Source organism: Ambystoma mexicanum, chromosome 6p, assembly GCF_040938575.1.
Source record: "Ambystoma mexicanum isolate Mex_15411 chromosome 6p, UKY_AmexF1_1, whole genome shotgun sequence".
NCBI classification, from domain to species: domain Eukaryota; kingdom Metazoa; phylum Chordata; class Amphibia; order Caudata; family Ambystomatidae; genus Ambystoma; species Ambystoma mexicanum.
This window is the reverse complement of record NC_090935.1, coordinates 1,004,686,275-1,004,710,336: the sequence shown is the minus strand read 5'-3', so window position 1 is coordinate 1,004,710,336 and position 24,062 is coordinate 1,004,686,275.

Below are 24,062 nucleotides of genomic sequence, written 5' to 3'. Positions count from 1 at the left end.
ATAGCTGCACTGATAGACTATTGCTGGGTCTGCAGCCAGCAAGTGTACTTGCAACTCCCACCTTCTTGGAGGGGCTGCTGTTCGCTAGCAACGCTGCATTCTGCCCTGCTGATCGTGCCAGAGGAGCACCTAAGGAGGGGGGGGGTCCTGTTTGAAGCTCCCACCATGCCCCCAATCCAAGAAGGACGATGAACAGAACAACCACCAAATCTTCGTAGGGTCCCTAAAAGAGAGCCCACTAACCAACCACCCGGAAGAAGAGTATCAAATTACATCTCCAACAACTTGTCTGAGCTGCTGACACAAATACCTAAAGAATATAAGCTCTACAATTCGGCAGAGACATTTCTTTCATCCTTAGTACCCAGTATCCAAACAAGAGCCAATGATAAGTGGCTCCAGATAGTTTAATGGGAATTAATTCAGCTGGAAAACAATGCTGGACAGGGGTTCAGTGTCATCAAGGTAGAATTAAGGATCCCAAGACTCATGACACAGCAAAACAGATACCTATTGAACCTCCTAACAGCTATGGAGGGCAATGTGTGCAAAAAGATCCAGAGTTCATGTTGCACATTCTTACCTTCTGGAGACGCTGAAAACAGTACATTGTCACACATTATTGCTGCTGTACTCCAACTAGGGGTGAAAATGAAGAAAGAAGCTGGTCAAAGAAGAAGACTGGTTCACCCTAGCCTTCAGCTGGATCCCATCATTGCTTGGAACATTGGTTAAAATGCTGGTCCCTATCATCGCGGTTATCCTGATGGTCTTTTGCATGTGCCAATTAAGTCTGATGTTGTACCAAAGCTGTGCGTAATAGTGCAATGATGATGGTGACTATTGGGAATAGTAAAGTACCTCATAATACAAAAGAGGCAGAGATCCAAACTTAGCAAAATGACGGCCCCGTACACAACATGGTCCCCATCCCCATTGGCAACCATTGTACCTCCCCTGGATCTCAAAAGTTATAAAAAAGTGTGGGTAGATTTTGCAGACGATGGGGGTGTATATACACGACCTGCACACCTGCATAGTATGCACAGCATGGGGAGAGTTTAAGGCATGTGTGTAGAGCACGGATGCCCATAAAGGGAACATCAGCATGGGACGAAGCAGAAAGGCGAACACATGAGCTGAAATATGAGTGGGTGAATTTGTTACTGTAGAAGTAACAAAAGGAGGGAATGTTGGGATGGAGATGAGTCTATCCTACCGTCCTCGGCGCTTCCATATAAGGCAAACACCATATGAGGTGATATAATATACAAGTGAGGAGTAAGCCGCACTATTAGACAACGTGTAGAGGCACTGCACCACTTAAAGGTAGGTGCACGGCACTAGAAATCCATAGCCCATGACTCAATTTTGTATTAGACTCAAAAGAGATAAGATGGTCATGTTCTCTGTTCACTGGGCCAAATTATTGCAAGACAGACTGACTCCGCAAAGCCCCATTCCCACGGAAGTCCACTCATTTTCTGTCTATTATTGAAATATGAATCTATGTATTAATGTATATAGAATTGCTAACTATTGTTTGAGGATTTAGTCCTATTTTGAGAAAGGCCCATAGGCGGAAACACGTGTTAACTAAAGGACATCCTACTGATTTTGGAAATACACTAAGATACATGCAATATAGTGCATACGTACATTAAAAAAACGTTTAGAAAAATCTATTCTTGATAATCAAACGTCGGTTTTTGACCTGGCGCAACTGACGAATACTGTGGTCTTTACTTTTATATGAAGGAGTGGACAATACTGCTGTGTATTCGAAAGTGCGACAGGCATCAGTTATAAACTGAAAACGTCTGAGTCACAATTTGACAGTCTAAATACCCCAATTTTCAAGTTAATTGGTATTAGGCAACCCACCGTTTAATATAGGCCGGTACTACACAAGTTGATAGTGTGACTGAGCAGCCAGGCTTATCTTAATAGAGGCAATGTGAGCTGTAAAGCTGTACAATTGAAATAAAAAGTACAAGTAGTCAAGTAACACTTACATATGTAAAGTTACATATAAATATTTATTTATAATATATACATGGTTTAAATAAGCAGTCTTTAAAATGTTTTATCTACTAGTAACATTCAATCAAACTTTGGATTTAGTTTGTAAAAGAAAATAAAAGGTGGTACATACTTTATGCTAACACATTTTTCAACACACAGGTGTGACTTCAGTTAAGGTCAGTATTGCACTTATTTTCAGTTACCAATTCAGTTATTGGGTTGTAAAGGAAGGAAAGGTTAGAATAAGACTGAGAAGATACTTTCAACAGTTTGTAAAACATTTACAATATCCTAAAGTTAGGCAGGTAAACCTTTATCCCAGCAATAATAGTAATCACATTTATAACCTATGAGGGAACAAGTATTGCCAAAGTCAGTAGGTTAAGAGGAGCGCCTTTTGGGAGCTAGGACACCCAAAGGCAAGGGACAAAGTCAATAGTTCTGATGAACCTCTTCTTAGATAACGTCTTGACAAAGTTAGTAATCCAGAAGAAATCACAGTAACTCAAGTGAGCTACTTTGTAGAGAGCACAAGCTGTTAGGCTAGTGCAGGTGAGATGGTATAAACTCTAAAGTGGAACAAAAGCACTTTGCAGGATAGGAAGCACAACTTATGGCTAAAAGCTGAACACCCCAAGCCCCCACAGTACCTCTGATTCAAAAGAAAAATGTTCCAGCTGGATTCCTCCTTGTTACAGCTTGTCAGACATTTGTTCCTGGATCTTGGTCGTGGTGATGAAAGGAAGGACGTCTGGCGGGCCCCTGCAGCAGTACTCGGGAGCACTCTTCAGCTACAGATTTCCTTTGTTTCAGCTGCACTTCAGGGTTTTAGTGCCTTTTCCTCGGCATCAATGAAGAATAAATATCTCTGGTTGAAAGAAGGCTGCTCCCTTGGTCCTGGACTCTGATAAGGGGCATCTGGATCAAGATTTCCTGCCTCTGTGGGGTCTTCAGGATGCCCACGAAGATCTGAACGGATTCAGACTTTGCAAGACGATGCACTCGTCAATGGTCACAGGACACCTGGCATTGGGCTTCTGCTGCTCTGGTGAGGCACAGCGAGTTGGGGGTTGCACCAAATGGAAGCTTGTCTTGAGGCTAGTTGGTCCCACCAGCCCAAGGGAAGAAGTCGTCCTGTGCAGTTGCAGGGCTTCACCAGCCACTTTGCGGTCCAGGATGGTGCTGCTGGTGTCTCGTCATGTCTTCTTTGGCTGTTCCTCTCCAGTGGTCGACTTCTAATCCCAAAAATCTCACTTTTTATGTGATTCTCCATTCATTCACAGCCTATGCTGTCAATCACACAGCAGGATGGCTGTCCTTTGAGTACAACCAGACAGCCAATCAGGACTGGTTTCATTCAGTCACACCTAGAGACAAAGGACAGGGAAGTTTAGGACCCTCCCTCACTTCCTGCCTTTCCAGACACATTGGAGCCTGGGAGGCCCTCCAAAGGCAAACGCCAGTTAAACTAACAGAGTAAAAGCCCAAAAGAAACTAACAGAAAATGGTGAAAAAATAAGACAGGATCCATTTTGAGAAAATTGACTCCCATGGGTGCTGTACTGGAGCTGAGGGTTCAGCCTGTGGTAAAGATGCACACTGGTGTTAGTGTTAAGTTAGTGTAACAAAAAATGTTACATGAGAAGTGGGATAGGAATTATTAGGTAACCTCCCTGAACTCCACATAGGGTAGTGTGTGTTGGTCCTACAAAGAGAAAGGTAAGACAGGGATCATCTTACTATTCTTGGCAATGGTACTTCACCCAAGAAAATGTATTTAAACATTCAGAGAAGGGTGGCACTGCACCTAAGGTGCTGCGTGTTACTATACAAAAAGCAGATACCTATGGTGTTTTTCAGACTCCATAAAACAGTAAAACACAAAAATCCCAGTCTGGGAAAACACATGAGGGAGGTCGAAAAAGGTCTCACTCACTTAGGAGGAAAAAATCATAAGCCCTTAGTCCAGCAAAAGAGCTGAGGGTTTCTTAGGTTGAATGGAATTAACACAGAAATGAAAATTCTCCCTAACAGATATGAACACAAAAGATGTGGGAATCTACCAAGGCGATTTCAGCATTTCTTCAAGGATACATTCCATCTAAGATGGACAACTACATGAATAAGCTGTGGAGAACAGTGAAACATTGGTTGATTTTTTACTTGTGATCCTCGTAGTCCTGTTTTTTAATGAAATTTCAATAAACATGAATATTGTTCTGTAACCACATGGCCCTGGAGATAGATTTTTCATTAATTGGTGCCTAACAGTGCCCACCTGCCGAGTGTGACCTTTTTGATGTTCTATCTAAGATGTGTTTGCAAAAAGCAACCCCTTGATGTTCAGAGTCTGCTCCAACCGAAGGCACGCTTCCAGGACAAGCATGACAAGCGCTAAGCACTTACCATATATTGTGGGACTGGGTTAACTCGACTGCTAGCATATTTGAGGAAAATGCTGCATGCTTGTCAGGGAGCAAAGAGGAAGACGTATTAATTTTCATGAATGGTATATATTCCTAGGGTATTTTCATGGTCTTGCTGAGACAGAAAATAGGATCGGACACTAAAAAAAGTGATCCACATTGGCAACCCAATCAGTTCAGGGCTCCTCCCAGCAAACTGACACAATGGGTGGCAAATGCAGTCTTTTAAAGTACACTGGGTCAATAACATTGCTAGAAAATACTGGCTTTATCATTAAACCTTCCAGCTATCACCTCATTTGTTTTGCTAAAGTCACCCCTAGTGGGACTGGTATGCCCAGACGTGGGTCCCATGCCTGCTGGACCTAGAGGCCCAAACTACTCCTCACTGATGATGCCCAATGAGGCCGAAATATGTCTATGATTGCTTGTCTTTTGCAGATGAGATGAGAGCAAGAAGCTCGAGCTGGACTGTCCCTTTTGGGGTGGGACCAACCCTCATTTGCATATGGTCTTCCCCCTTTCTGTAATGGCTTGGCAGGTGAAGAACGATGTTGTGGAGCGTTGCCGAGAGCGGTGCCAGAGGTTAAGATTCATTCTAAACCTTCCAGCCATCACCTTTTGCTACAGTCATTATACTGGCCAAAACATGGCCTTGCTGACCTGGGATTATCATTGGATACTGTTCCCACAATTGTTACAAAATGAGTGTGTGAATGAGTGTAATATTGATGAATATATACCCATAAAACAGCCTACCACCAGGGCAGTTTGCCTCCGTGCTATCCCGTTTCCCAGTGCCCTGCTGCAACAGGCCCTGCTGCAACAGGCATTGAAAGAATGCAATTGCTCTAGTGCACAGTTTCTCTAATACAGACCCAGTTGTTTTTCAGGTAGAAGCTAAGTCACTTGACTAGATGATGTGGAGAGATCACTTGACACATTGGCACGTCGTTTTATGTTATTTTAGGAACTATGAATAGCTGCCCTCGGGCGCAGTGTTTTCTTTACTTTCAGTTTCCCTGCACCCCATGTAGGAATTCATAAGTCACTGTGGGGGGCTGTGTTGTGAAATGAAGTGGGCGTGGGAAAGACAAGCATCGCTAAAGGAGGGTATCTTAATGTGCTTGAATCCATTATCATTTACTGTCAGTCAGAATGTTCATTCGAACTAGCTCTGCTATATGCCACTTACATATGATTGCCTCACCTCAGTCCTCTTTCTTTTTTTTATCTCCCTTGCAATGAAATTGCATAAGGTCTGAGGACAGAGGCCATGGCATAGGACAAGCCTAATATACAGTACCATTAGCAGAGAGAGATCGCCTGGATTACTTACCTTCTGTGTATACTTAAGCTTACCTTTTCAGACAATTACAAATCAGTTAAAAAATAAAACAGCAAAACATTATAGAAATCCAATACGATTGGCATATCTAACAGTGCAAAACCCTTGAACATGAAGTATAGACATCAGAAGTACTGCATATAAGCAGCCTTCACAGTAGTAAAGGCAATGCTACTAATCTAAATCTTTGAACAGGATACCAATGGGAGTGAAGCAAACAAATCTTAGTAATACATACTCAGAAAGGTCAAAGGATTTGTTAGATTGGACTTTAGAAGCCTGATAGTGATCATAGTGGCAACCACGATTCTCCTGCACACAATGAGCTTTCAGTCTTTCACACGGTACAGGTATGCAGCCCCATAACAAAAAGAATATGGCCAATAGAAAGGTTGAATATCTGTACAGAATAGAGGACTCATATGCTCGCCTCGAGTCGATTGGAATGCAAATCAATAAAACTGTTTTATAATGATCACTTCCCGGAAAAAGAGAAAGGGTGGTGCATTTTAAAACTGTTTTAGACTGATGCAATATTTCCCTGCATATGTATTCCAAAAATGCTCTTCTTTTCTTGTTATGCAGTGAAAATGTAGCCAACAGAAATGTTGCCAATGAAAATGTCGTGTTAAGAATACCTTTGTATTGAAAAAGTTGGCAAGTAAAAAGTAGTCAATAAATGCAGATGAAAAGTAGCCAATAATGTAGTGCTGCTTGGGTAATTATTAGGGTTAAGGAGGGTTTAGTGAGCTTGTGATTGCCTGGTTTAGGTTTAGGATAAGGGTTAGGTTAAGGATAGCAATTAGAGTAAAGATATTGGAGTTTGGTTAGTCACAAGGGTAGATTAAGTGTCAGGGTTAGTGTTAGGGGAGGGGGTGTGTAATGCTAGGGCTAATACAGTAATGGTATGGGTAAATGTTAAATAAAAGGTAAAGAGAGGTTGGAGCGGGCTGGTGATGTTAGCGTAGGATACCACTTGGGATAAACCTAGTTGTTAGGGTAAAGTAAGCATCGGTGTAAGTAGTAGAGTTGCCGTTAGGGTAAGACTAAATTAAAGTCTTAGTAGAGCAAGGGTTTGGGTTAGGGCAAAGTCTATGTAATTTGTGGAGAGCTAGTGATGGGTTTGGAGGTAGGTTCTTTTTATTTTGTGTTGGTTACATGCAAATAAAATATTAGGGTGCTTGTGAAGGTTCATTAGAGGTTTGGGTCAAATTTGGGGTCACAGCCCTGTACTTTTGTGCATTTAAAAATAGCTTTATTGGCAACCTTTTGTATTGTCACCATTTTCACACTTTGGATTGCTAGTATTGAATGACTACATTTTTTTAAACCATTGTTTGCTGACTACATTTTCACTTGACTACATTTTGCTAGGGAAATGTTCACCTAGAAGTCTTTCCTCTCTTAGAAAGAACTATGCAGTGTGTGTTTCTTCGCTGCTTATTTCACTCAACATCTGATGAAGAAGTCTGTGGGTCTGGAAAGATAATGTGGTGTACCATTGCTGCATAATATTTTCAGTTAGCCCAATAAAAGGAATCAAAACTTGCATTTTGTGTATTCCAAAAAAGGAGGCAGCCTATGGATCCAGGGATAACCCTACATTTCCAAAAATCACTTCTCTCCATTTCATCATCGGGAAGTATGTTATGTAACATCTGCACATATTGTTTGCATGGTGGTAGCTTGGCTAACACCCTTCAGAAGGTTTCACAACTTGTTGTTTCACCTTGTGTACTTCAGCTATTTCCTTTACAGATGACTGAGCATATACAACTCTCAAATGATTAAGATGAGACTGTTTTTGCAAGCAAGATCATGGTCTCCCCACTCTGTGTCCTTTAGATTCTTACATCTCTGCACTTTACCAAGAGCCCTGTCAACAGATTTCTCTTAAAGTTTCAGGGGTACTGTGTGAAAACACTGTCTGAAAAATGGCATCTACATAAACACCCACTGGATCAGACAAATCCCTTCTCCAAACACACCTTCCAAGAAACATCAATACATAGACACTGCAGAGGCCATTCTGTAAAGGGAACACAAAAACTGAATTCAGGGTGATGGAAGCAGCAGGTAGAACGGGGACACAGGAGGAGGGGAAGCTTAGGAAAGGGGCCTAGCCACAAAAACACACCCCCTACACCGGACCTCTTCCCCACACAGGTTGCCTCCAGAAATACATGATAAAAGCTAAATGCCAGCAAGGAACAGTGGTGCATTATCCAAGCGCTTGCCAAGTAACTCTTTACTAAGATCCTCCATACTCTTTGGCACAGAACTGTTACGGGTGTAGCAGGGGGGGGGTGCTCCTGTATTCGTATCCCGGAAGGAGCTACACTGGCCAACTTGAGTTCCAAGTGTGAAAGAAAACAGATGTGCTTAAATATGGTGTTGGCTACCTTGAACCCAGTAATCCCGAGATCAGGCAACCAAAAAGAGATCTGGTGAGTATGTGTAAAGGATTTGTAGGATTCATCCTCTGTGCTTGCCTGTGAAACCACTCAGCTTCCAGAATTGCTGTACGGTATGGGAAACTGCACCTAACATTTGCCAATTGCTGGGGCGAGCCGCAAAGACAAGTAACCCAGAAGACCTATAAAACCTCTGCTGCTGCATTCTACCCAAGACCTACCCAAGATCACTCCGAATGTGAAGCACTGCTGGAATCTGAGGATTCCAAAATGTTCTACTGAAGAGAGGTGCTGCATGCCCCTCATTCCCCTCGAACTGGCGGGAATAGCTGGGTCGAAAAACTCCAGGACCCCTTTGCTCCCAGAATAAATCTTTCTGCTTACTGCTGGTGATGTGTCGCAAAGAGGCAAGCGTACCTGAAGACTGAGGAAAGTAACCACTAGAGTCATCTAGCCACTGGAATCCACTGTAAATACTGTCTACCATGCGTAAATGGCAAGGGGCATTTCTTTTTGCGAAGTGGAACGCAAAAACAAGGAGTCAGGACAATTCTGTCTGTTTTTACAGTTACTTAATGCACCAACTGCAAAATGAAAAAAAAATGGAGAAAACAATACACCCGACAAGACAAAATAAAATATATCAAAGACAACCCAAACTATACAAAGCAACAGTCTTCAAAGCAAAAAGTACTATTACGCCACAATAATAGAATCAGAAAACAATCCAAAGAAAGAACTCTTCAAAATCAACAAATAGATTTAAAAAACCTTCTTCCTGCAAGAACTCCCTCATCCTGACACAATTACTTTTTGACAACATCACCAACCATCTTAGAAAAATACATACGATCCAGGAGAACATCAACCTAACTCGGCCAAAAAAAACCACGACTGCCGGACCACAGACACCAGGCGAAACGCAGATTACAGCAAAACTCACCTGTCTAGAACTTATCACTTGATCAATGTGGCCTTTGCCACACTGATCAAGGACATCAACTTTGCAGCATCCCCAAGGGACCCCTGCCACCCTGACATCTTCAAAGCAATCCTCAACCACAGAACCCGGGCGACCCACTTCCTGAACCTAATGAATCTATTACTCAAAAGAGGAATAGTACCATCCTCCTTCAAATCAGCATACATTAAACCACGGATAAAAAATGAATCAGAAAGTGCATAAGACCCAAGCAACTACAGACCTATATCCAACCTGCCCTACCCAGGAAAGATTCTGGAGAGCCACATGTACAAAACTCTTCTTAAATATGTCAAAACAAATGAAATACTCGACTGGTCACAAGATGGCTTCAGACCAAGGAGACTAACAGAATCAGCAATCCTGTCAATATGGGACGACCTGAAAATAAACGCAGACGATGATGACAAACCGGCCCTCATACTATTGGACATATCAGCGGCATTTTACACAATCAGCCATGCAACACTAATAAAAAGATTGATGTAATGTGGCATACAGGAATCCGCACTAAAGGGGCTTCCCTCATTCCAAACAAACTAAACTGAAAGAACATACCTACCACCCTTCATTTCAAACACCAAAATATATCCTGTGGAGTCTCACAGGGATCCAGACTCTCCCTTCAGCTCTTCAACATTTACATGTGCCCACTGATGAAAATCATTCGAACACACGCACTTACCGCCTACAACTGCGCAAATGACACACAACTGATTGTGAAAGCAAACAGAACCCATGTACAAAATAACAGCCTCAACAACTGCCTCACAGACATCTACAACTGAATGACAACGAAGAACCTTAAACTGAACCCGGCAAAAATGGAAATAAGGCTCTCACTCGCAGGATTCACCGGAGGTAACCCACAACTGGACTGGCCGACCAGCATGGGAATGCAACCAGAGACTACTGGTGGAGCAAATAACCTAGGAATACTCATGGATCGAGGACTATCCGTGGAACTGCAAGTCAAGGCAATCGCCAATCCTCCAATGACTGCTCAGAGGATTACTCACCTACCTTTCCTTCCACCACAGAACCCTCACAATCATATCCCTGATACTCACAAGAATAGACTATGCAAGCAGCCTCTACCTAGGAATGCCAGAAAGACTCACCAAGAAACTCCAAAAGGTGCAAAATACTGCAACCAGGATCCTAATAAGACTAAACAGAAGAGACCATATCACTTCAGCACTGAAAAGCCTACACTGGCTACCCAGTAAAAAAGTGCATAAAATTCAAAGCACTCTGCAGCACGCACAAAGCCTTGCACAGACAAGGAGCTGCATTCCTCCAAGACATGATTAGTCGGTATCGGCCAATATGGGACCTAAGATCCAGCAATGACCTACAAATAGAGGCAAAACACTATGAAAAAGAACATTTTGGTGTAACAGTGTTCTCACATTTAATTGCTAACATCTGGAACACCATGTCCAAAGAAAAGAGAACCACAAAGACATCAGAACCACAGAAGACCACATTACCTTCAGGAAACAGCTCATAACCTGGATATTCAACAGACACTGACAACCTAGAAGGACACCAGCAAAAACAACACCACAGACAAACAACTAGAGTGACGGTGAGATGGACCAAAGTACCACAACCAAGTACCGGGCTAGATACCATCAAGCGACAACCATAGCGCCGTGCTAGAGGCTGCAGCAAACCGACCGGCTTACTAACCCACTGTCCCCTTCCTGCTTCTCCAACATAACTGACACCCTGCCAGACCATGAGCCAGCCACACTACACATAAACAAACCAAGAATCAATTCTACGTTCACACCCAGCGTCTCTAGATGCTGAAGCACACCTATAGTGAACCATCTACGTAGTCCATAAACCCATAAACAATGCAACTACACACCAAGACACTGCATAACCTTACAGCTACCCCACCTAACCAGCACGCACAACCCACCACAACCCCACACAACACAAAAACACCAACTCAAAACACTATCACATACCCGAGGCTCTGAATCCTACCTATGCAGTTACAACACAAGGCTTCCGCACAAACTCCCACATGCAAAACAACACTGACAGATATCAGTTCCTCCTGGTTCTGAACCTATCCTCTCAACCTATCCTCACTAACCTCCCCACCACCCCTCCCTTGCAGAACCATGCCAGGGCCTGGAGGCTGCCCCTGGATGGTAGCGGTTTGCGGATAAATCAATATAACATTACACATTTTGAAACGTACATGGAGTGGACCCACCAGTGATCAAGTGCTAACGTTGGCAAAGCAATTTGCGCCCAAAAAAAGTTTGGTGATTTTGTGATTCAAGCCGAACTTATATGTGAAATATTGAAACTGATTATTGCATATAAATTAAAATGAGAAGACGCTGTGCTTGAAATGAAAATCAAATACTATAGACTGAGTCAGCGCATGGAAGAGGACCTGCAGCAAGATTACCTCTGGGTAAATCATATAATCCTAACCACATCAGGTGAAACGATCATTTAGTGCCTCTAAATATATTCCACAAATAAAATCATGAAATCGTGTTCTCATGACACATCCTCTTAAGTCATAATGGGGCCCCCCTCACATTTGCATTGATCTACTTTAGTTCTGTGCAGCGTGTCCTAGGCTTTATCTTATCTGAACTGCATGCACATAGTAGAAAACACACCGAACCCACTGAGATACAATTAGAAGACAAAGGTGCTTTCCCTTGTGTTGCCAGGCACTGACACCTGGTACTCCTCTCTGCAGTAAGTGCACGCATGTCAGCCTGGAATGTTTATACCTGCTGGGACCCCTACACAGTTGTATCATCTCACAGCCCGAGTTCAATGTTGCATAAAATCATGTTTAACTAATTAACAAAATCTACACTTCGCATTCACTACAATTTCCCATCCGGATCAGCTGCAGGATTACTGCTAAGAGAATCCTAGCTTAATATATTCTCAAAATGACTACAAGACTCACCCCCTTCAGTGGCACACGTAAAGTCGGCTTTACCTTTAACCTATGCGGCATTACAAGCACAGCAACATGTCATTTAGGTTAATAATGAAAAGACCACCGAAAATTGTCACCGAAAGGCTCTTGTCCACTATTGCCAACCTCGTGGTGGAGCACAAGCTCCTCGTTATACATGACAATTTTAATATTTGGCTTGAGGAAGAAAGCACATCTTCTGTCAGCTCACTAACCTCCCGCCAGGCCAGCCTCCATCTTAAACAGAATGCAAAGTGGGCAACACAAACAGCTGGACACAAATCTGATGCAAATGTGTGCAAACTAGGCCCGATAACTACATCCCCTCCCATCCAACTTCTATAGAGGGAACACCTCATGTACCATGTGTGATCAAAACATCAGGATGCGTGTTCCCCATGCAGAGACGAACCACTATCACCAAGAGAAGTTGGAAACCACTCTACTCAAAAGAGCCTTCCACTCTAGAGAAGGACACCAAACCTATAATTTCGTCACCCGCTCATCGGGTAATGAACAACAAGCAGAGATGCTCCACAACTGAATTACTGAAGCCCTGGACTCTCTTACACCTATGAACCAATTCACCCCATCAGAGAAAAAAGCAGCAGGAAGTAAACTTCGAACCTTGAAGAAAGCCAAATGGAAACAAAGACAAGCATTGAGAAAAGACTGCAACAAGGATGACAAAACAGTATACTTGCAACCTAGTGTTATGCGCATTATGAATACTTAAAATCAAATAAACTGATCCAGAACTACAAAGGCCAACAAACTATGCTGCACTGAATGGTTGAGAACAGCAAGCAACCCACAGAAAGACATTTTAAAAATCATCAAGGAGATGAGAAATGCAACTTCCTGAAAAAAATACCCCTAAACCTCTCAAAAACCTCGCAACGACATCTCCACTCATTTCAGTAACAATCTTGCTGTCCTAATTGACAGGAGCTGCTATCTTCTCCAATGCAAAAAACCACAAACAACCACAAGGCTCAAATACTTCAAGGACACCAATGTGGCCAATTTCTATAAACTCGTCAAGAAGTGCAACACAGGTGCATCACAAGCGGGCCTCTGCCCACCAGACATATATAAAGATATTCTAAGCAATTAAACTCAACCCTATCTCTACCGTAAACTCATGAAATGCTTACTGGAAACTAGAAAGGTTTCAAGACTTTTCAAGCCTTCCTACATTAAAGAACATTCTTGTGGAAACCCTGATGTGCCCGCAAGCTATAGGCTAAGCTCAACTGTACCATACCCAGCTAAAACGCGTAAAAGCTGCATTTACTGCCATATTCTGGAACAGGTTGACTCCAACAAAATGCTGCACAATGCACAATTATGTTTTAGGCCAATGAGGGTAACTGAATTTGCACTTCTTTCTATTTTTATGATGTTAACATCAATGCTCCTCTGCTATTCTCCTTAATTCTCTTTAAAGCCATGTGCATCACTTACCGTGCCATCTACAACACTGGCCTGGAATTCCTCCAATACAAACTTACTCAGTACCCCCCCTCGAGGACACTCAGATCCAGCACAGCATCCCTCCGTGTCCCCCACAACAACTGCACCAGACTGGGTGGATCCTCTTTCTCCGTCCAAGTTCTGACCATCTGGAACTTTCTGCCCCCCCCCCAAATCCGCTACATTCAGAAAGGCCCTCATAACCTGGCTCTTTCCTTCCTCCTCTTGAAATCTTCTTGCACTCTATGCTGTGACTTACCCACGCACATAAGCACTAGCCCAAACCTGACAACAAACCTATCCCCCCAATCCACTGCAGATGATGGCAGCATTTGAAATGGCACACCATGATAAAGTCAGCCTCCCTGAGTGCCTTAAGTGGCACTACAAAATGAGCTGGGGCTCATCAAGGGGGTGTGACCTAATGGCAGGGGTCCTGTTGGCCCATCAGGCCACGCCCCCTTGACGTGCCCCAGCTCAATGGGCTACTTGCACCCCTGCCAGGCAGCCTTTTGTAGAGATCAGCACCCTCTCCCCATAGCGGTGAGTGTGCTGATGTCTCCATTTATATTCTAAAGGTTTGCCTGGCAGGGTGCAGCCCTCGCCTATTCAGCCTTAATGGTGGCGCAGGCCCTCGCCATCTGGGGAGGGGCAGCGTCACCATTAAGGTTGAAAGGGTTTTCCTGAAGACTGAAACTCCTGTGCATTCGCGGGAGTCTCAGAATTAGGAAAACTAGACCTCTGCTTCCAGCAGACTCACGTTTTCTCATAATGGTGGCGCCGGCCCTGGCATCTCTTGCTTAAAGAGATGCCTCGCAGGTGCGGCACCACCATTATGGCTAAAAGGCATTTTGTTCTGAAGCCTGAAGCTCTCGCACACGAGCGAGATCTTCAGGCTGTAGAAAAAAATGCCTTTTTGTGTAGTGGCTGGGGCTGCCAGGGGAGATTAGTGGGCCCTGGCAGGGCCCCACCTCAAAACGAAATTTCGGAGCCTGCCAGGGCCCAGGCCCGGCAGGCCCCAGCCCACTTAAAGCCCTGGCCTCCCTCAAACCCCCAACCCCAGACAATCATACATCACTCCTTCGTCCATCCAGGCCCCGTACCACTCCTCAGGCTCTCAATCTATGGAGTCCTCAGCTAGTGAGACCAGTCAATCGACTTGGACCTAGGAAAGCAACATTTAAGATGAACCCCATCTGAGTTTAAGGTATGTATAACTTGCACCACATCTGTGGACACATGCCGCAGGCACGGCCGCACCATCCATGCACTATAGAATGCACCTATGGCTATGCAAATCTGGTCTGAAACACCTGATGAGCCTCAGCACCTCTGCCATTAGTATACAGCGACAACCTACGAAAAATGTCAGTCTAGCTGGGCACACATCGAGTCTCCTGCACTTGCACTCTATCCCAAACCACCAACAGCACCCGCCCATGTGCCTGACCACTGGGCTGCTTTCTGGAGCCTAGCCAGCCCTCCTAAGCACTAACCTAGTAGAATACACACACACAGCTTAAAGTTACCTCTTAGAATCTCCCAAACCTGGACTTCGGTCGCCGAGGACGTTCCAACCACAAAGCATATTGATGCCATACAAATGGGGAAGTGGCACTATATAAATGATGAATACAATACAATACAATATATTAATGGTTTGTATGATACCCTACTTGTCTGTGGAGCTGATACCCCTCGCTTTGGTGACATGAACATTCCAGTCCATATGCAAACAACACGGTTTCAATTGCAAGGTCCCCCGTATCTCTTCAACGTCTTATTAAGTGTTATTGTGATTTTATGAGTGAGCTGATCTGTCAGTAAATGCATCAAAATTGGCAGTCATGGGCTGAACGATGAATGAGTAAAAACATTTAAATGATGCTCTTTTTATATTGGGAATCAATCTCTTAAGTGTCCACACATCTTTTAAATATTTGGGTGTTTCATTTTCCTCCAAATTGAACGGAGCAAGCAATTTTGAAAAACAAGCAGCAAAATGTACACAGGCTCTACGATGTGTTCAACGGTTCAGTAGTTTTTATGAAGCCCATTCATTGGATATGATTTTAAGGGTATGTACAGCCAATGCAAAGGGCACTGCAAGATACGGGCAGGCTTGTAGGGTATATCCAAGGTTTCATTGTGATAAACTCTTGAAAATAGCTTTTTTTTAAAAAAGATACTCAAGTCTACCTGAATCTGCTTCCAGCCGTGTGCTTCACAAGTTAGGCTCGCCTTTTTAGAGGACGAGTTATGCACAGAGCCAATTAACCTGTGGTCCAGAGTCTGTTCTAATACAAAGGCTCAATTTGACTCATAATCCACCCAACTTAGGTTTTTCATGGTTGCTTTATGCGAAAAAAAAGGGGAAAAACTAAACCTTGGATCCTATTTTACAACTCTGTCTAATTTTAAAAGGGAAACTGGAAGTGAAATCAAGGGAACATTTTTAGAATATAAGGTAAGAAAGAGGGAAACTACAGAACTTGCTCTTGCCAAACCCTCGAATAATCACTATGTACCTTTGGCCCCGATTGGTCTGGCTAGGTATCCAATTTGTTCTACTTAAAAAAATGAGCAGGTCCTCATTAATAGAGCCAGATTTAACTTAATTCATCTGTGATCAATCATGGCTAAATGGATGGATTTGCAGGGTAATTCAAATGGCCGTCGATTCTGTGCAGATTCTGTGCAAGCCAATGCACTGAAGACTTTATACACTTCATTTTTATATGCCCAATTTATCGTGATATACGACGAAACACCATTGTTGCCCTTTTTCAGAACTTGGATTTCTCTCAATGCAGACCTGCATTGATCTTATTGTCAGTAGACATGCCACCGGTGGCTTGGATGCTATTGTCTTATAATAGACGTGCCCTGAAAAGGAGAGACTTCCTGCTAAAGGATTTTACCATGGAATGATTTGGACACTAGTGATTACAATAAATAGTGCATCTTGTATACTGGTCTTAATACATTCATATACATATTGTACATAATGATTTTGTGTCAATTTAACTGGAATGGTTATATATGTCAATGTTTGTATGTAAGGTTTTGTATTGTGAAATGTACACCTTACTTGATTTTATTATCCAAATTATGTGAGTGATGATGAAAATCAACGTAGACTCCAACATCACCTCATCCCTCATACCCCTACACATCTCAGAAACTACTGACACACTTAACCATATATCACTAATTGAGAGTCTGGGAGAATCTGTACTGCAACAACGTGCCACAAAGCATGAGATCCTTCCTTCTGGGAAAACAAAGCACCTGGCTATGCCCTCAGAGTTCAGACTCCTGCAGCAGTCTCTTCCAGGCCAGAATGATCAACCATATCATCTCTGCCCTTCAGTATAAACATGACCCCACTTAGGAGACACGTCAAAAGACATGGGCGCACCTGTAACAACTATGCAGATCACAAAACATTATTTTCAAATGACTGCTAATAAGGACGCAGGCACCTCCCTCACCAGCTGCCTAACTCAAGTGAATTCCTGGATGGCCTATAAGAACCTTAAAATAAACCTGGGCAAGGCAGAAAACATGATCATTCCTTACCACACTATGCCGCAAGCTGCAATATCAGCGTACCCAAATGGGCCTCAAAGATGATCAAGAACTAGATTCTTAAGGAAAATGGACTATTTTGCAACTGCAAATCAATGGTGAGTAAAGAAATGTGGCACAACCTACACTCGACCAGGTGGATCAATCCCTTCCTTAACTTCCCACACAGCCCACTCACCATGTTTCCTTAGTACTGGCTAGCCCTATGTGGACATTATACACCCCAGAATACTGGACAATATCTCTAAGAAACTACAAAGCATCCAGAACACATCAACAAGACTTCTTCTTGTTCTCAATAGGAGTGAACTCCTTGCACAAGCTCTAAGATCAATCCACTGGCTATTGGTGGACAAAAGAATCAATTACAAAGCACTCTGTATCGCCCATAGTGGCCTTCAAAACCACAGAGTTGACTACATACAAGATCACCTCTTATCAATCAAGGTGAACACTGAGATCCAGTAACAACATTTTTGTTTGAAGGACAAGAAAAGCTCAAATAAATATGTGGGAAATTGGCTTTCTCTAACATTGTGGAAAAACACTGGAACTCACTTCAAAAGGGACTCCACACAATTGAGTACCACCTGACATTCAGGGAAACCTTGAAGAAATGGCTGAATCCTCCACTAACTCCTGCTATTTCCTACACTTTATTTCACTACACACCTACCAACCATGCTGCATGTTGAAGGCACGCAAAAGATCTCTCACATAACACTTCAGACAACACTAAACATCTGTAGCCAACTTATATACCAAACACCTGGTCGTTGCAACCTAGCAATGTGGGCACATGAGGTTCCCTATGGAAAGAAACTTCTCTGTTTCCTGGAAAAATAAAACCTAGAAACGGACCTGTACGCAGAGCACAGGGTATTTTCAATCTACATACATCAACACAACAGCAAAGCTATCTTTCATTTTCCTCCCTTCCCACTATCATAAAGCCCTTTCCCTCGGTTTCAAATCTGCTAGAGGACCTGGAGACCATGCGAAAGTTAGCTGTCCAAGATACAAAACCCAATTGTATAACAAAATGTAACAATCCATTAGCAACTAAAATTATGCTTAACATATTCGGTATATCTGGCATTTTAAACACAATGGGCCTCATTCCGAGTATGGCGGTAAGGGATAGCGGCCACCGGTAACGAGACCGGTGGTGGTAATCCCTTACCGCCATACTCCGAGTTCCCTCTGCGCCCTCGCCCTTAACGCCTGCTTTGAGCAGGTGTTAAAGTCGAGGGCGCAAAGGGGCCTCCAAGCGAATAACGGTGACCGTAATGAACGGTCACCGTTATTTGCATCTTCCCCATTCCCATTGAGCCCTATGGGGGCTCATTTGGAAATGGGGAAGAGCCTTGGTGAATGGGGAATTACCGCCCCGCCAACCTTGGAATGGGGCGGTAATTCCGCCATCCACCAAGGCGCTGCCGGTCCGGGTACGGCGTCAACCAAGGCGTTAATAGCGCCATTGGTTAGCACCGTACTCGGAATGAGGCCCAATGTTTTTGCTAGTATTAGGTTAAAATATAACCTTTTACCAAGTGCATCTGGATCAACATCAATAATTAATTGCCATAAAAATGCAGTGTTACAAAAAATAATAGAATTAGTAACAGAATTCCAGAATTCCATTTCAAAACAAAATCAGTCAAAGATTCCATTCTTATATGCTCAATTCCGGAGAAAAAAAAGAAAAAACAAATACATATAAGCAAGAGGAAGCATCAGTTCCCATCAAACTAAATTAATCAGAAGTGATAGATTGCCGTTATACAGGACTGCCAGATTCTATTGTTCCTCATAGGAAAAAGACTTCTTTTAGGAAGTTTAATAATGCCAAGGTCAATGACAAACTTTCCCCCACAATCAGTCGATCCCACCGTTGGTCCTTTGACAGCAATGGAAGGTCGTTGATAAAAGTGGCCACCATTTCGTTTTCATTTCTGTTATTGCTAGACATGTGAGGACCAAGTGTTGCAGTGTTTCGATTGTTGCTTTGGAAGTACACAATCTGCAAGTCAGATCTGCCTCTGTTCCATCTGTAACCCTCTAGGCACTCAGAATTTCTCTAGTTGGAAAAGCATTTAGACGAAAGCGCATAAACTGGGTGCGATCATAACTGCTCGGGAATTTGACCAGGTATTTCGGCAATGAAATGAGCGCATGTGCTTCCAACAGAGCTTTCCCATGGCGCTTCTATGCTGATCTTTCATGTTGAATTTGAATCCAATTCATAGCTCACAGTTTCCTTTTTACTTTACACGGATTGGTGATTAACAATTCTTCTGCGACATCAAGGCTCTTCAGAATGACCATGCAAATATTCGCCCATTCCAATAGCACACCTTCAGTTCCTTCTGTATATCTGACATTGCTTGAAGTTGACATTGCTTGAAGTGTATTTCTCAAAGGACAGTACTTCAGGAAACATAAAGAAAAGAAGAACTCTTCAGAGTATGACATTTCAAGGGGTGGAGGGAGTGCAATTGTGCAATTTTGGCACCCTTTATGTTCTCATTTGGCACACTATGGTTTTATGTCTGCTCAAATGAATGAATAACAGAATCCTCTCAGTGTCATTTTATTGTTCCACTCTACTACTAATTCCATCTCCACACTTTTGTGTTCTCCTCCACTCCAAAAATTGCAGATGCTTCTCAGTAATTGTATTATCCTGCACAAAAATATCACATGTGCCTTTCTGTGATTTTGTTCTAATCTAAAAGAAATTATGTGTGCCTCGCTGTGATTTTCTAATCTCTTGCACCAAAATAAATAACATTTATTTCACTGTGATTTTGTTTTCTCTTCAACACGAAAACTCCCAGTTACTGCTCAGGGATGTTGTGTTCTACTGTAGCAACACATCCCATGTGCCTCACTTTGTATTTGAGTTCTATTCCACTCCACCAAAAATGGTGAGAGACTCTCTGTGACTTTGTGTTATAAGTGATGTTTGCCTTACTGAAATTGTGCATTTTCCTCCAAACCAAAAATGCAGCATATTCTCAATGAGGGTGTGCTCTGCTGCACCAATAAATGCCATGTGCCTCCATAATCTTGTGCTCCCCATCACCCTAAAATCAGAGCTGCTTCCCTGTTATATGTGACCCCCCGGTTCTGCTATGCCAATAGATCCCATGTGCCTCCCTGTTATTTTCTGTTCTCCTCCACCTCAAATATTACACACTAGCCGAAATGCCCATGTCCACGGGCTAATGTGCGTGAAGGAAGAGATTTTCAGAATGTAAATATATATTGTAGTGTATTACTATTTTTTTATTCATTTTCAAAGGGGTGCATCAAACTCCGAAACAAGCAAAGTTAGTGAAACATGACATGAAGGTTGAAAAGACTAATACAATATCTTGTGTTGTAGATCGAAAAAGAAACATGTTACATTATGTGGTGTATTTTAACATAATTTATGTTAATCTAAAAAATAAATGTGTAAAGGATCTTGCTCATTTTACATGGAGGAGTAGTAACCTAAAACAAAATCTCACAGAATCCGTTGGAAGTTCAACATAGTACATACGGCCAATCGTTGCAGCTGCTCCTCATTGTCTTGGACTCCACTCACAGGTTTTGGACTCAAATATATAACAATGTTGAGGGATGTCAGAGTAATACAATTCTCGTGCAGCATGAATCGAAGTAGACATGAGATTATAAAATAAAGTAAATTGAAGTCGAAAGTTTTAAATTTACAGGAAGGATATTATTTATATAATAATACATACCAAGAAATATTACAATAATTACTTAATACATAAGTACATTGAAAATGTATTTTGTTAGAGAAATAGTGCGTAATCAAATGAATTTCTGTTTATATGTTTGACTTAAATGTATATGTGCTTAGTGTACACAACTTATCCCTTTCTTGGGCCTTTTCTGCAGCTACTTTTAAGTTGTCATTGTTATGTTAAAGACATTTGTATGAGCACACGTACAACCGAGGCATCTTGGCGCTGAGGAGGAAAGGTGTGATACCGCAGCACAGACATTAGAAAAGCAGGGTTTTTAAACTTCGACGGAAGGCAAGATGATTAAAGATGTTGCACAAGGGAATGGGAAGGTCGTTCCACGCCCTTGCAGTGGCGACTGAGAAAGCACAGCCACCCTTATGGGCCAGCTTGAAATGAGGCACCGCCAACCACCAGGTGGTTTGAGAGCGAAGAGTGCGGGTGGGTTGGTAGGGAGTGAACTTTATTTGCAGATATTCAGCTCCCACTCCATAGAAGGCCCGGTGTACTATACACATGGACTTGAACAGAATCCACTGGGCAACAGGGAGCCAGTGCAGTTGTCTCAACAAGGGGGTCATATGGGCTCCAAAAGGCAGACAGACGATAGAACGGGCAGCAGCATTCTGAATCATGTGTTTGGCTTTTTGAGATTTTGTGCAATGCATTATTTGTATTTGTATTTGTATTTTGTTTATTTGTTTTGCCTCTGTGTTACTGTGTGTTCTCTTCCTTAGTAAATATCAAAGATGCTTCTCAGAGATGTTGTCCTCACGTGCGCCAAGAAATGTTATGTGCCTCTTTGTGATTTGGTGGTCTCCTCCACCAAAATAAATTGTCAGATGTTTTTCTGTGATTCTGTGTTCTACAGGATGATAAAACTCCATTTACTTCTAGTCTAAGATATTCTACTTCCTAATGTACCACTATTCTAAATGAGGTACCTTGACTAACCTGTGCCCATGTTCTCACCCCCACACGTCTCCAAGTTCCTTGTCAAGAAGGATCTGACATTCATAGCATCTGTATTACACAGGCGCAAAATAAAATTCAGTCAAAACTCGATTACGTGAATCTTTGAAACAATGTGCAAAGTTCTTGAACACCTTGGAGGTCAAGAAATTTGAGTTTTAACCAAATTGATTTGCAAATGCTCATTAGTAAGCTGGATATTTTTGAAAAATCAAGATAAGATATAAGGGTCTAAAAGATATGGAAAATATAGTGAGGGGGAAGACTAATGAAATGTTTCGATTCCAAGAGAATATTCATCTTCAACTATTTTTTTTCTAAACCTCTTCTTGAGATACAAATTCCTCCCTGTTAATACAATTGCGATTCGATCGAGCAACTGCTTGCAGCATAACACTGTTTTCAGACATAGCAAAAAAGGCTTTCTTGTGCATTTTCTTACTAGACGTATAAAAACATGTTTTACTTTCCTGATGAAAGCCTGCACACTCTAATGCTGATATGGCTGAAACATGTCAGCATCTCCTTTAAGTGAAATATCTGTCAGGAATTCCAGAAACAGCTGTATCATAAAGCCTGTTATATGTTCTCTTATAGTATTATACATCAATCCTAACAGTATTTTATCTATGTTTATTTATTGAATATTTGTAAGGCACATATACAGCAAGTGGTGTTTCAATGCACCACACAACATAAATAAGGGGGAGGACAAAGGAGAAAGATCACAATAACGGTCCTTCTAGGCCTTGTGACATTTGGCTTGTGCAAGTGCAGTAACAAGAAGTGCGAAGGAGGGGGGTGCCAGTATGTGCGCAATGCGAGGTGCTAGGGTGGGAAGGAAAGTGCAGGGTAAAGAGAAGAGAGTGCAAGTGAAAATGGGTGTGAATGAGGGGGGACAGGGCCACAAGGGCTAGGTGAGTGCTAAGGGCAGGCCAGGAGAGCAAGCCGCGCAGGCGGTGAGGGTCCACATGCTAAGTGCGAGGATGGGGGTGGCCTTTGTTGGGGGGGCCTGGTGCTGTGTAGAACTCAGAGTGAAACCAGGCTTCTAGTCACTGCGGCGGATGGGGCTGTTAGCAGGGGATGGGGAGAGGGAAGGAAGAAGATGAAAGAAGGGTCTTGAGGAGCTTCTGGAACTTAAAGAGGTCTGGTTCAAGCTTGAGAGAGGCAGGGAGACCATTCCAGGGGGAGGCTCCTGCCGAGGAGAGAGATCTACCCCCACTCGCTGCTTAGTGAAGTGTCTGATCTGCAGAGAGTTGTGCTAGAAGAGCGGAGGGCTTTAGCAGGGAGGTCTTTGAGGAGAGAGAGGTGGATGTAGCAGGGTCCAAGGCCCCAGAAAGCCATGTGGATGATGCAGAGGGTCTTGCACTTGATCCTATCAACAAATGGGATTAGTTGAAGGGGGACAAGAGAGGGTGAAGGAAGAATGAGGAAGAGGCTGTTGCAGTAGCTCAGCCTAAAGGACCAGAGCTCTGAAGACATTAAGCTTCTGGGGGAAGGTGAGGAAAGGGAGAATGTCTCTGAGGAGGTGCTGCTGATAGTGGGCCTTTTTGGCAAGATCCACGATGCAAGGAGAGAAGGAGAGAGAGGAGTCAAAGATGAGGACAGGGTTTTTTGCCTCACAAGAAAGTAAGAGGAGGGGACCCATAGAAGGCGGCCAGAGGGTAGGAGAGAAGGATGGAGCTGGGGTCCCAATGAGAAGGATGTCAGTCTTACTGGCATTAAGGCAGAGATCATTGGCAGCACACCATTCCTGAATAGCAGTCAGACAAACAGGGATGAGAGAGGAGGAAGAAGAAGCAGTAGAGGGAAGCTTGAAGGAGAGCAGTGTGTTGTCTGCATAACACTCGAAGTTACATGAGAAGGAGGAGGTCAGGTGGGCCAGAGTGGCAAGGTAGATGTTGAAGAGCCACAACAAGAGGGTAGTGCCTTGAGGGATGCCACAGGTGGAGTGTGTGATAGGGGAGAGAAAAGGGCCCAGTTGGACCTGGGAAAGTCGACCAGAGAGGAATGAGGTTAACTAGTACAGCGCCAAGCCTGTGATGCCATGGGTGTCACAGAGCCGGTTTGGGAGGCGGACATGATTGACTGTGTTG